Here is a 14,845-nt window from a genome sequence, read left to right on the forward strand (position 1 = left end):
CTCAGTACGAACATGACACTTGCTTGAACTCCTTATAAGCTGAGTAAAAAGTTGACGTTGGACGGCGGCAGGGTCGAATCGGCTGATTGTATCGGGCCGAAATTTCACAGAATGGTTGATCTGATTGTTGGGCGAGTGTTCTGTTGTTTTCATTTAACTATCTCGCTATAGGTAGTGACTCGGTGCATTCAGTCATAAAGCTAGAAAATGTGCATATCTGAGCTTATTTCTCCACTGTTTTCGGACTGAAAAAATACTGTTGAGACGGAAAGCATTGTTTGAGAAGCTATAGGTAAACGTCCAGTAAGCGTTACCACTTGCGAGTTTTGATCGCTTTAGAGTCGGAGGTTTGAACTTAAACGATAAACTATGCCCTTTTTAAGCAAAATGCGATTTTACTCTAAACTTAAGATTTTACCCAAGCGGCCTTTGCGCAGCAAATGATAACACGGATAACTGTCGTCGATCTCCTGAATGCGCAAAAAATGCCAAAAGGAAAAGCTGCGCCCCCCATGAACTCAGTGCAAAAAAAAAGTCATCTGACAGTATGCTTTTCGTTGCATTATCAAAAAGGCAGTTTCTATACAAGGTCGTTACCGGCGATGAAACATCGATTTTCGACGATATTTCTAAACACGAGTCAAAACTGTTAGACATCTCCAGCTCGACACCACGAAGAAATATTTGCGATTAAGGAAAAACGATCGACTCATTTGCTGTCAACCCGGCAATTGACAAAAGTAGGCCCTGGATTGATAAAGGGCAATGCCACGTAATAGTATTGTATAATTTAGCTATACAAGTACTGCTTTAGTGATCCAGCGAGCGTTCACGAAATTCTACTAAAAAATTCTGCACCACCTGACCAAAGCAAACTCTTCAAAACAGAGACAAGCCAAAAACGTGTCAACAAATGGATCGCTTTTAAGGATGAAACTATTGTACTTTGCCAATTACATCAGCTACCGGAAAGATGGGCAAGGGTTGTGGTTGATACTACGTTGACTAGGATGTGTTCACTCGTTCTAGAGCTGCAATAAATTAAAGCGACTAAAACCAACCCTTTTTCAGTTTAATAAATATCATCAAATTTACGTTTTGGCACGTCGTTTCCTAGGTTACACGTATTTCCTCGTTCCACCTCAAATTTTAAATAAGTATTATAATGGTATCGGATCTACATAAACTTTTCTCTTCCATTCACTAACTAGGGTCTCCAAGAAGGGTCGTTAAGAAAGATAGCCCAGCAAATTTTTCTAATATGACTGCTGTTATACTTTGTGATAAACAGCTAGGCGTTACAGCACCAGACGTGGTCCGCTACCACATTGGCAAGCATCTGGTAAAACTGACGGTCAAAAAGAATCCCATTACATAACCATAATGAATAGGTTACGAGAATACCACGCACTCGCATAGGTTCTTTTCCTTTTCAAATGACAAAATACAGTAAGTATATTTTCAGTTTGAACTTCCTTTCAGGACTATCACGTCGTTAGATAGACGGTAAGTTAGTGATTTTCATTACTTTAAATTTTTTAACTGATGACATGTCACTGCCTATATTTAGCGTCGCTACATACTAACAAAGTTCTTATTGCAACACCACCTTATGATCATTTGCATATAAGAGTACTTCATTACTTGGGAATCGCAAGAGCTCCGGTTAATTGACGATGTCGGCTGCCGCAACCAATTTCTAGCGAACGTTATTAAGCTTACCTGGAATAAAATTAAACACAGAGAATTGTTAGTATCACATTTGAAGATGCCGTATATATTTCACAGGACCTTCGAAACGGGTCCGCTCTTATACATTTATGTCTTTCAAACCAAATATAAGCTATATACAAGCTATAAGCTAACGGGTCGAAAAAGTTTTGTGCTTCCTATACACTCATTATATACGAATCTTTACGAAGTAATGTTAATGCCAAGTCGAAATAGTTTGTGTTATCCGTAGTACCGCCTGGCTTCCAGAACATTATAAAATTATTATTGGATTACGATGACAGATTACATTGTGAAATTAAGATCATCATTAAACTACCTGATGTACTTTTAGGTTCTTCACTAAGGATAAGGATTTTTCAAAAGCGCGTGTCGATCATTTTGATTGTGTTACCTAGTCAGTTAAGAAACCTTAACGGAACTTCAAAAGACCAGGTCTGTGACCTTTTATAGGAGATATAGTGGCTCTATGAGAACTCCATGCCGACACCAAACGATAAACCTAAGTAAATATTACTTGTGCCCTGCCTAATAAACGGATGTGCGTATACTACATAGCTTCATATTAAACATAATTTGAGTTTATTAGAAGCGAGCTTACTGCCCGGCCCGAATTTCTTGGATGGTTCAGGTAAGCTGTACCTTACGGAGGACATCTGGACGTTGACGTTACGCTTATCTAAATCAAGTACGAACCACTCGCTAATCTATCGTTTAATCCCGGCGGTTTCTCTACAGAGGAGCCTCTATGTAGACGGACCCTGCTGGGTGCTCCCTAGTTAGCTCGGGGCCTTCGGTGACGGTTCTCCTCCCCCTACTGTTCCTTACTTGCCAGCACGCTTCAACGCCCAATGCATGTGGCGGCTCCCAGCTAGCCGGAGACTACCAGGGCCTAGACGAGCCTTTCCAGGCAGGCTGCGGAGGTTAATGGTGGCCGACCTTAATGGACTTATGCTGTCTTCACATAGTGAACATCCACGCGCTGACGTGGAAACCGAAGAAGCTCGCTTGTAACGAAGGTACCAAATAAGTACTTTCTTTGTAGAACTCACTGCCTTTTCCCTTATTCTTTCTGTCTGTATCTTTCAGTAAATCCCTTTAGTCTTCGCCGTTTTCCACGTTTAGAAGCCCTGCCTTGACCATATGACCAATGCGATACGTGCTCTTGCGACCACCTGACTATGCAGGCAATTTATATGTGATTATACTTGCCTGACTGCTAGTAGGTAGCGTTGTAGGGTATGTCCATTTTGAAACCAACTGACCATTATTAACATTACCAACAGGTCGCTATAAGAGCTTCTTACGTCCTCCTGGGCAATGAGTCAGAACCTCAAGGTGAATTTGCATTCATCCCCGCTCATAATGAAGGGTACCAACAACTTATAAAAAAAGGGTGAATAAGGAGTTCCTGCTACATATACTGAAAATAACAGCGCTAAAAACACCCAAAATATTTTTGATTCGAAAAGCAAAGGTGAACGATAAAGGTATTAAGCTGTTCAGAGCTATTCAGCGCGTTGAAGAAGTTGATTCGCATTACTATTTTTAATATCATTATTGGTGGCTTGTTTAAACGCTACGCCGCCAATGGCGCGATTGAAGGCACGGGAGCAGCAATTACATGGACTTGAATCTAAAGAATATGCGGCGTCCGATTCCGTTCTCCTTCTTCCAGGTCGCTGTCGTTTGCTTCGCCATGTATCCATGAAACTATTCAGAACTCGAAGTTATCTTTTCTGGTAGTGTCTCATAATAGTAAATGCTCATGAAATCTACTGCAAGTACATAGATTAGCTTGTGTCCAGACTTATTTAGTAGTATCATTGAAGTTGCCTTTTTTGTTACTCGGCGCCATTCTCTCGCCTAATCCTTACCTAGTAGGCTCTGCAGATAGATTCATATCTCATCTGTGGTCTTCGGTTGCTCGAAGCGGATTTTTTTTTACTAACAGTACCGTAAATGGTCTCTGAAGAGGATCAATTTGTTCTGGGCTCAATTCATAACGATTGTATTTTTTACGTTTCTGTTTAAGAATTTCGGAATATGTACTACAATTGCGTGTTCAGCAGCGTGTTGTCTATCCCCTGTTTTGTTCCGAGGTTGCTTCGATGGCACAAAATCGATTTTTCATTCGCGATCGCCTCCTCTGTGGTCTTCCATCACACACACATTTCGTTCGTTCTTATAGTAATTACAACAGCAGAGGCAGTAGCAAACCGTTTCTCAAACGTCCTATGTCCACCAGAGCTAAAATAGATGACCCCTAGTTTGTAACAATGAACGGTGCTAGTATCTGATCGCACTCAAATAACCAGGCACTTACTGTATATATTCACCAAATTTAAAAATGGTATAACACCATTAAACTCGACAAAAGGCCCCGCATAGGGTGACATGTTCGATTTCTTAATATATTAGTAGAGCATTCGTGGCAACATAAACTCAGTGACATTGTCTCAGAGAAGCCCGCGAAAATCAGATCGTAATTGGGCTAACAACTCCTTTATCCAACCTGCCCAGTATCGAACATTTTGCTCTCAAAACTGAGTTGAGAGCTAACCTTTCCCGCATTTTATACAAACGTTTACTGGGACGAGCAATGAAAGACGGTACGATCTGCCAACGCGACTGTGAGACAACAGGTAAAGGCATGATTAGATGCCAGGTCCCTACGCGGTGTTTTTTGCTTGCTTAACAGAAGCGGTAGCGGGTAATAGATAACAGAAAGAGTTGCGCGATGGCAAAAGGAAAGAGAACGCAAGATCAAAGTCGACCGGTTGGTCGGCGTTTAGTAGAAGGGGTCTGGCCTGAAGCGCATGACAAAGTACGCCAAATAGTTAGAACAAAGACGAAACAGGGAATGACAAAAGTGCCTGTAAATCGTACATTGGGGGGGCAAGTAGCGAACACCAACAACTTAAACGAACTATGCCGCGTCAACTGTGCACTGTTACTCGATACATTTTGGTGGAAAACGAGGGTTATTCATAGTTACGAACATAGTTATGAAAACAAGGGGCAGCCAGTTGGCTTTTGAAGTAACTTGCTGCAAACCAGCTCAGATAATCCTGGACTACATAAGAACTTGGCAGCCAATGACAAAAAGGGTATGATATGGGAAGATATTTGCCGAGTGTCCGATCGGGTTATTTCGAGACGACTGCTTGACACTACCGACGGCAGATTTACCCAAGTGGAAAAACATGGAACAAAAACGAACCGATTATTAGGGCATATTACTGGCCGATTGCCTTGCCAGCAACAAGCAAGGACTTGAAACGACCTTTTTTTTTTAATTCTGTTTCCTGTTCCTCTTTTTTTTTCTTTATCCTAGTCCTTTATTTTTATCAGTACTTTACCGTTCTCAAGAAGCTTTATTGTCAATGTCTGCATCACCACGAATGGATCCGAGAGTGTAATCGAAGTATAAGTAGACGCTTTTTGCAATTAGATCAGAGTCAGTCCTTCTTTAAGACTCATTTAAGTGAAATGTCCTGGTGCCTGCTTAAATCCTTTCTAATATAAACATATGCAAAACTGTTCGCTGATAATTTTTTGTATATGTGCTAGTACTTACAAAATAGAAATGAAAACAGTTATAGTCGTAGGGTTTTTTCCAGCGCAAATTTATGGAGCATCATTTTTGGAGCGGAACAGCTCACTAACCGTCCTGCATAGTGGATAAAATGAAGGTGGTTTGAAATCTTCGCATATATATATATATATATATATATATGAGCCAAAGGTGTTTAGATCGCCAGAAGTCTTTATTTTACAGTTGTTCGAGTAGCAGAAAGAACGCAACTTATTGCAAAAAGTAGCCGATTTAACTGTGCAACATGTTTGTAACAGAGACATACCGGACCCACTGTTTATTATATTACCTTCGTGCATTGTCACCGCTATAAAATATCTACCGCTACAAAAATACTAACAGTTAATAACAGCAGTATAAACATTATAGTTGTGCATGTCAGAAGTCCAATTTAACGAATCGATAACCACCTGCATGTTGCCACTGAAGATTTATGGCACAAAATTTAAACTGTCCTATTTAGTGATTGATTAATTACTTATTACTAATGCTTTAACATTTTAACAGAACTTAGAAGGATCGTATTGGAGTGTTTCTGTTAGAACAGTTAAAGTTGTTCTGTATTGTGCCTATTTCCTGCTACTTTACAAACATAAAATGAAGACTCCAACTATCCGAAAGCTTTCGGCCCGACCTGTCAACGTATATACTTATATCATATAGAAGTTCCGGAGGCTGTTTTACATAAAGATCTCTATGGCGCATGAACATTAACACCATTTATAGATTCATCGAATCAAACAGAAGCACATTTTTTCCTTTTGAACGAAAAGCAAAAAAAAACTTTCGTAAAGAATTGAAAAGTAATATATAATAAAAGCACATAATTTGTTTTTAAATCTTGCCAATTGTGCTTAATTATATAATTCTAAGTGTTTATGTAGTCAGTCGCCTGCTTTTCCAAAGGGTAAATCAAACGTTGTAGGTAAAATCTTTCAAAGTAGCACAATGTGTTTCAATGCGAAATATTTGATGTTTTACTATGTATGCCGTACATGACTATATCAGGACAAATTTCCAAGAAATCGACATATATATATATATATAGTATTGGCTTAATGCTCTGTAAACAATACAAATGGTACACATTCGATTTTAGTAAATACTAACAGAAACTTAATTTAAATAATTATAATCTCGCTGTACAAGCAGAAAATGATTTCAGCCGATTACATAATTGCATTGGTAGCGCAGCAGAGGTTTAACTGATGCGAAGAAACAAAGCATTACGTGGGGGTTTTCTTGAGTTCTGCATATTCATCCATCTGAACGCTTGCGTAGCATACAATCTCAAGTGTATATTCCATCTAAGGACGCCCTTAAACCGGCATGATTACACACTAGTCAACTTTAGCTGGAGCTTAGTATTGAGAGCCTAGTGTTAGTAGCGGACGCCCCCCTATCTCTCAGACGTGATACGAATGATAAACTGAGAATCTAAGTTAAGATCTTAAATGGAACATAATGCCTCTTAACAGTTAAACATTGTATCATCTCTTTTTGCATCGCTTACCTCTTCTTCAACCTCTCCTGCACGTTGAATGCTCTTGAAGAAGCCGCATCTTCGGATACAGACCCATATCATTTTCAAATGCGTCAGTGGTATGGCTCAGCTCACAGCCTCTCGTCATACGAAAAAGCCGACATGCCATGGGCACTCATCGTTTCTAACTCGAAATCGCTCTGCGTAAGCAGTTATACTATTTAACTGCTTCTACTACGTTGTGGGCTTTCAGTGATCTGACAATAATCAGGAGTATGCGATACTGATCAATGGAGTATTCCCTTTTTTTTTTTAGAATATTTGCGACGGTGAGTGTTTTCGAAAACGCCTTAAGTTGGTAACGTCATAACCATAACATTTTCATCTAAGGAAGGCAAAATCCCATTACAGGATAATAAAACTGCGTCAGAAGCGGCTATAGCATATTTCAAAACTAGACAATTTCGGTGGACTCAAGTAAGAAGAGTCGACCCAGGGTCTCCAATACAAAGAGGAAACCAATTAAAAGATAATTGATTTTTGCTTGATATATATGATGTTGAAATAATCGAGCGCTTGAAATTTCTATTTTCACAATTGTTATGGCACTTGCAAACAGTTCAATATTGGCTGTGTAGTACACGACATGGCACTGAGTCGTGACGAAGCGAGGCTGTTACGTTCTGTAAAGTCATTGGTTTCTGAAAAGCTCATTTAAGATTAGTGCTTAATATTTGGCTGCAGCTAGCGCTTTGAGATAAGCTATCCATAACCAAAGACACCCGTACATTTCTCGGATGCTTTTAGTCGACGTTCTAGTAGGTATAACTTGAATTGTCTCAATATTTAAGCCGCCGTGTTGTAGCATTTCGATTATTCAAAGGCTTGGGGTAAAGCTTTTTTTCTACTGTCTTCTTCTACCTCCTTGTTAATATAATGCGTCTTGTTCACTACAAATTAAGCCACCATCTGACTTGTCTCTACCTCTTTTCATCTTGATTTGGGATGCTCTATTTACCACGGTATCCGCATACGGCACACGCTGCACTATATCCTTAGGGCGTCAAGGCCGACTTGCCGTAGTCAATAAGCTCACTCGTGGCAAAGCAAAGCAAAGCAGTAGCTCTTTTCCTAATTTTCGGCAGTCCTTCATCTTCTTTACTTTGCCTCTTCGACATCCACACCTCTGCAAGTACCGCCCGACCGTTTTTAGTGAAAGCGACGCTTAGCGCTGAATTGCGTCATCAGGTCCTCAAGCAACGTAGTCAAGTGATCGATATCTTTTCGACTACTAGGAAGAACCAGGAACGTAATCGTGGTTTCTTTGCCTGCTTCGTTCTCTCCTCACTTTGGCCACTTACCTGCCCACTACACACCGGGCGCATTTCGCATTCCCAGTGTCGACACTGCCAAATCATGATTGACTACTAACCGATGACAACAACAGTGTAGGCGGCAACTACGATCACCATGCTCTCAGACCTTAAGGTGTAGCAGAAAAATAATAGCCAAGAACGCCTTGCTATAAAAAAACGTTGAAACGCTGTTGACCCATGCCAGGCCCAAGCAATGGCAAGCTTCCTAAAGTGCCCCGCATGTTAGACTTTACACACGTTTCCTTTTAGGATGGCATGTGGCATCAATGCAATGCAATGCAGGTTAGACAAGGCTCTAAAAGAGCTAAGATGAATGGTTGTATATTAGGGGAAGGAAAGCAAACAGTATGGAAGTGAAAGAAGGATAAGAAAGAGGATGGCCGATTCGTACGCGTTTGACTGCCCACAAAGTGGCGGTAGGCCGGCTAGACATAGACGAAATGTAAATTATAAAAGCAAAATCCCGTTCATCAAAAATGCAACAAGCATTCACTAAGCGTAAATGAATGTAGGATTACTGGGTAGCAGTAACCCTACATCCATTTAATCAAAGGGCGATTACAAAAATGTGTCCTGTTTTTGGGAAACACTGGCCTAATATCCAATGTTTTTTACAAAAAATCTCCAGTAGCATATCAACGTCGATGTTTGAATGCATCTTTATGCCAAGCTTAGTTTAAAGTATTGGAACAATTATGAGGCTTAGGAATACAAAAAAAAGGTCAGGCGAAGTTAGTCAATTTTCCTATGTTCTGCGTTTTTATCACTTTCGTTTATTTATTAGTTTAGTTAGCCTTAAATCACTATACATCGGTCGATTTATAACTGAGATGAAAAATACGTTACTCAAAACATTGTCAAAGGGCCGAGAGAAAGTATTGCTAATACGTTGAAAACTTAGAAATTCGTGTAATCGCAACTCACTTAGTCATTTGTATAAACCAGTCTAAAAAAAAAACCCGAGTCAGAGCACAGCTTTAAACCTGTTAATAAATTCTAGCCCAAATTTTGTTTTTATTAAACAAGGCCTTACTTTAATAGCAAAGAAAGATTATAGTTGTCCCGCTTGATTGAAGTCAATTAAATAAATCGCATGATTTGGCAATAAACACTGATTTCATGTTTCCAAACCATACCTGTTATCTTCCTTCTTTGTACATAACGTTATTACGGTTTTGGTTCATCCGTGCTTTGTGCAGCTTGCCGATTATAACTTTAATATTTAAATATAAAAGGCATGACCGCGCGTTTCGTGGCTCTATCATTCCTGGTCGCCTCGGAGTTGACTGCAACTCTTCATGTCATCACTGTGGTCGCAATCAAGACTTCACCGTTGCCCTATTTAGTCCATGTAGCATATTTACTTGTTCACAAGCCCATTCATCTTCCAACTGCGGATAGCTAAACGTTATCGTCTGAGGAACATTTGCATCGTAAAGGGCTGTGCGCAAGACAGAACGAAGCGGCTGAGGGCTGCAAACCGGTTTGCGATTGTGTCTCGCTACGTTACCAATGACGCAGCTGTAGCAGTGGCAAGAGGAAGGGCAATTGGTAAAACGCAAAGTGAAGAGAAAGAAAACGAAACAGAAGAACCAGGGACGCTTACTCGCATACTCCTGACATTGATGAAGCCATTTGTGAAGAGGCAGGCGTTTACGGGATCTACTACGGCTGGAGCCGGCGCGGCTGCCTTCGCTACATTCGAAGAACAAAAGTCCTTCACCCATAGTTTAGTGCATACAGGACAACGCTGACTGGGACTAGAACGGATCAGAAGAAAGAAAAGTAGTAATAAAAAATGGTAAAATGTCGAGAAAAAGCGCGAAAGAAATACGAAGGTAGCACTAACAGTCAACCATCTCGATTGAAGGTGTAGACTAATGCTGTCAGCGTGAAAGTGTCATTCGCAGAAAACGCGATAAGAAGTTAGTCGTAATAAGCGAGAGGTAGCTGGGTTAAGAAATACGCTTGTAGAGATGTATGCTGCCGAAAGCCACATTAACGCTTTGTCGGGGTTGAAGAGGTAATACAATTGAATTCTGTACAACATATGCACCGGATGGTTACCCACACGCAATTGTAACCATAGTAATAATAACTGGCAACAAAACATCAACTAATGATTATTTACAAAAAAAAATACAGCTTTTACGTAGTTATATATTTATTCTTCCATTCCTATATATTTTGGTTGGAGTGACTAATTGATAACAAAATAGACAGGCTGATTGACTAATAAAATTACTGAATAGATACAATTAATCAATACAAACAGGGTCATGGTAATTCTCAACTGACAATAAACAATCTTAACTTTACTTACAGCTCTCGCAGCCGCTTGACAATCGTATACAGTCCGCGAATTTGAAGACGTTAGGAATGGCCAGGACACGAAAGGCTACATGCTTTTCTCGTTGTTCGCAACTAATTCGTTCTTTTTGTTTGTTTTTTGGATGCCTAAACAACATCGGTGTGTCCTCTGTTCGCTCTCAGTCTAACTTTTTATATCGTCGTCGCTGTCGCTGCCTTGTCGGACTAAGGGCAAGAGTATTACTGTCTAACTGCCAACTATTGACCAATAGCAAAGCATGCGAATGCTAAAGGGTCTATATTATTTTCCCTCTCACTTTTCCTCGTCTATCTTTCCCTTTTTTGATTCTCTTTTCTTTCCACGCCCCATCGGCGTGGCAGTGCTATCAAAACTGACTGGCTGATAGGACGGTCGTTTACTTTGAATATATAATTCCTATTCAAATATTTTATGCCTGGCTCTATGATGGTGTTTGCAGCAAGCTCATTGGGTTTTTTGGCTGCAAAACCATTGCCTACAACGGAATTCTTCGTTATTACAAAAGGCAGCTTGAAAAGGAAAAAAGAAGAATAGTCTGCAAGGCCGATGAGGCATTCGAGCTGTGTTGGGTTATGCGCAGCCAGCTTAACCCGGAACACGAACTAGCTAGAGGAAGGAAAGGAGGTGTGGTTCTGGTCGTGAGTCTATATCTGTTTTACTAATTTTTCTATGAACAGAAAACAACGTTCGGCAGAATCCCTGGGCATGCTGAAAAAATGCGGGTGTCGACGGGGGTAAAATGATGCTGACTCGGCTGGGTACGATAACAGTGAAATGCACGTGAAAAGCACGATAGGTGAATGAGTGCGTGCTGCTGCTTCTGCTACGGAAAGGTAAAGACAGACAGAAGAGGCGCGGCGACAGCTAATTCAATTTTACGGCGAACAGGCCGAGAACAGGAAGTTAGGCATGCCAGTTCGCTGTCAGCTACGGAAAGAAAGCAGCGGCCACGATCACGTTAGGGCAGCAAGAATATAATCTGACATGTAGGACAGTTGGAGGAAGGAACAAATTAAAGGGATCTATTCTAGAGCTAGGAAAGTCGGAAAAACTAAAATAGAGTCTTCGCAGTACAAGAGCCAGCTCCCTCTCCAGCCCTTTTGAATCCCCGCATCATTACAAGGTTATAGTTCCTACGTACGCGTGCAGTGTGCGTCATTTCGACCGTCCTGAGCCTCAGTGACACGTAAGAAATCCTGAAAGCTCTTTTTTCTCCTTTTTGCTACTAATTACTGCATTTTCGCAAAAAGAGGATAAATTCTCTGGTACACTTATCCCTTGTTATGCATCACTGCCATTGCAGGTCAACCACAACAGGATGCAGAATCGCGGAACAAGCAGAAGAAGACTATGAGAAATGAAAAAAAATTAATAACTAAGGGCCTAAAGACGCCTCAGGGAGACACTGGATTGTTTGCACAGTTATATTAAAAATCCATGCAGAAATATTGTGAATATAATTTATATCATGGAGATTATAAAATCGATGAACGTTCTTATCTCACGACGCGTGCAAAATAGTCAAACAAAAGGAAATGCATTTGGCTGGCAAGAGAAGCGCCGCCGCAGAGGACGACGGTTCATGCGGATCTAGCCATTTAGAGTGGTGTCTGGGTAATCATAGCTGTTCGCTACTGTGTAACTTTGTGTTCGAGAGAGCTAAAGAAAGAACAAAGAAACAAAATAAAAAGTGTATAGAAACAGAAGTAAAGGCAGAGGACTAGAAATAGGGAGCCGGAAAAAATATAAGTTTTCAAACGTTGAGCTGGTGAAAACAAGCATACAGGACGTGTAGTATACTTATAGTGGCTTTGCCGAAGATCGCAAGGCTTCCCTTCTACAAAGTAGAACTTTTTCTCGTTTCATAGCCTGCTAGCATCGCTTTTGCTGTGGCAGATCCACAGGCGCCTAATAAACACATGGACACAGATGAACAGAGAGAGAGAGAGAGAGAGAGAGAGAGAGAGAATAAACTCTCACCAGCCGCGGGTGTCGGGAACGCCGGGTCCGAGCTCGAGCACACATTTCATGCCTATGTCAAGCGATACCCATCAACTAAGAATCGAGACGGCGTCGTGAACTTTTCGGTGCACCAAGCCACGAAAAAGGAGGCAGACCCCGGAAAAGCTTACCAATAGCAGTTTCAGCAGCCAACGCTAGCCCAGTGGTGCTTGTTTTCGTATTTCCATGGTACAAACGCTGCATTTACTCCTGCCTATGTTTAGGCGCCCATCCACGTGCGCAGAATATTCAACTCATTCTTCCATAGAGGGCCGTTATTTGAACAATAAATTATACATTGTCGCGCAAGATGAATTGCCGTTGGCTAGTATTACATAAATACGTATAGAAAAGTTAGCGAGAGAAGTAAGCGACAATACCTGACATCGACTCTTTGTACTGGTTGCGCTCGGCGGAGCTATGCAAATCGAAGTATTTGCATATCTTGCTTGCTTGACTTCAAAAACTACTCCCGGTTTGTGTGCAGGGAATTGTCGGATAGGTAAACCACATATACTCTATGTAAAAACAATATAATGGGAAGAGTGTTAGCTGCAGAACTCGGTCTTCCATCACAGTTCGTTGTAATCGTCGCTTTAGTTGCAGCATTATTCACAGCACGTGTTTATTTCGACACTTTTAAAGGCTTAAAAGCTCATATACTCAAAGGCTTTCATATGTGTTCGCTTTTATGGATAGAAACAATGATCGTCGCACCTTTGACAATTTCATAGCTATAAACACATAAAAGCAATATTATTCCGTGCCTAGAGTTGCCCTCGCTGTAGATATACTTAAAAAAAATGTGTTTTGTTACTTGCTTTTCGACAAAAACAACAACTTCATTTTTTGTAAAAAGTATACATTCAAATTATATATATAAGTTAAAAAATGTAAAATAACTGTTTAGTTGTAAACATATTCACCGGGAGGGAGATTTTCAGAACTAAACCAATCCTGCTTGGTCGGTTCTGTCTCTATTATAACTGTGATTCGCCAATGCGACTTGCAACGTCCAAGAAGGATTTTGACAAGCTAAAGCCGCTGACAAGTAACTACAGCTTTTGTAGATCCTTTTTTCTTAGGAAAGGATCTATGAGCAACACTTCATCTATCACACACATTGTCTAAAGTCCCCTCTTAAATCTACCCTTCGATTCTCGACAGACTTGAACTATTTTCTTGGACATTCAATACTCCGTGTAGCACCCCTGTCAAAATTATTTTCGCCCATGATGAAAACGCTTTACTTCTGGAATTGACTGATTTTCATCGAAAAGCTGACGCGTCCCTATTAGTGGCTTGAAGTGAACGCAATCCTTTCTAATGTAATCAGCTAACAGATCCGAACGCTACTAAGGGTAAATACCTAAATATTTATCCTTAGTGGCGTAAAATATTAAATATTGCCAAAAAAAAGGAAAAAGTAAATATATAGAACGTCACTCTGTTACACTACGGATGACATAATGTGCCTTAGTCTACACATCTAAATAGATCAGTCTTACGTACGATGCCGTTCCGAATTTTTCCGTTAAGGCTAGGCCAGCTACGTCGAACAGAAACCCAGTTTCTAAATTGTATAAGTAGATGAGGCAGTAAACTGTTTTCTCATATAAATATTGTCTCATCTTGACTCGTTGAAATACTATAATATTTTCGTCTCTCTTCGAAATACGTAGCGTTTTGGAGCGGAAAGGCAGAGTCTGAACGTAATACGTTCTTCCGCCAAATTACGAAGGCGGTTGTCAAACTTTATCTACGAAAATTACACTTCTGATACCTTCTAAACATTTCGTTTAATCACCAAGCTGACCTGATTGTGCCATTGGGTAAATGGAAGTATAATGAGAAAACTCGTTTTAAAATTACTTCATTCTTCTTAAATTAAAGTAGATCCGGTTTGAGGGAACGTGTCACGTCGCATAAAGTAATTGACTATTAAAAGGAAATATCCTTAAAAGTGACGAAGCATATATATACACATAGTGCTCACGAAAAAAGTGTCAACTATCGACAAGAAGTTATAAGCGGATAACGAGGTGGAGTAAGATCATAAAGACCCTAATAACTAGCGTCTACGAGACACAAAGGCCGTAATCTATGAAAAATATTATGATGATAGTGGTCGCCACACATTTGGCGGATAGTGGATTACCCCAGCTGTGGCGCAAACCAAGAATTGGTTAAACAAATAGCTTTATTGGCTGATTGAGGGTTTATACATCGAAATGCAATAAACATCGATAGATGGAAAGATCATGACGATATACTATTACGATACAAATAAAATGGTTAAAACCAAG

At 40.3% G+C, this 14,845-nt stretch overlaps 1 long non-coding RNA gene across 3 annotated transcripts in view; it reads right to left on the reverse strand.

Annotated features, from left to right (window-relative positions):
- LOC111243157 (uncharacterized) overlaps nt 1-10,747 on the reverse strand; it is a 75,966-nt gene extending 65,219 nt beyond the window's left edge. For 2 of the 3 annotated variants that reach the window (XR_015329148.1, XR_002670339.2), the window contains exons 1-3: nt 10,512-10,747; nt 6,843-9,948; nt 1,645-1,722 (exon numbers count right to left, since the gene is read on the reverse strand). This is a non-coding gene — a long non-coding RNA (uncharacterized LOC111243157). Of the gene's footprint in view, nt 1-12; nt 1,723-6,842; nt 9,949-10,511 lie in introns of all 3 variants that reach the window. The other variant, XR_015329149.1, reaches the window with a different exon arrangement.
- Between the last annotated feature and the right edge of the window lie 4,098 nt (nt 10,748-14,845).

Source organism: Varroa destructor, unplaced genomic scaffold (assembly GCF_002443255.2).
Source record: "Varroa destructor unplaced genomic scaffold, Vdes_3.0 BEIS01000001.1, whole genome shotgun sequence".
In the NCBI taxonomy this organism is placed as follows: Eukaryota; Metazoa; Arthropoda; class Arachnida; order Mesostigmata; family Varroidae; genus Varroa; species Varroa destructor.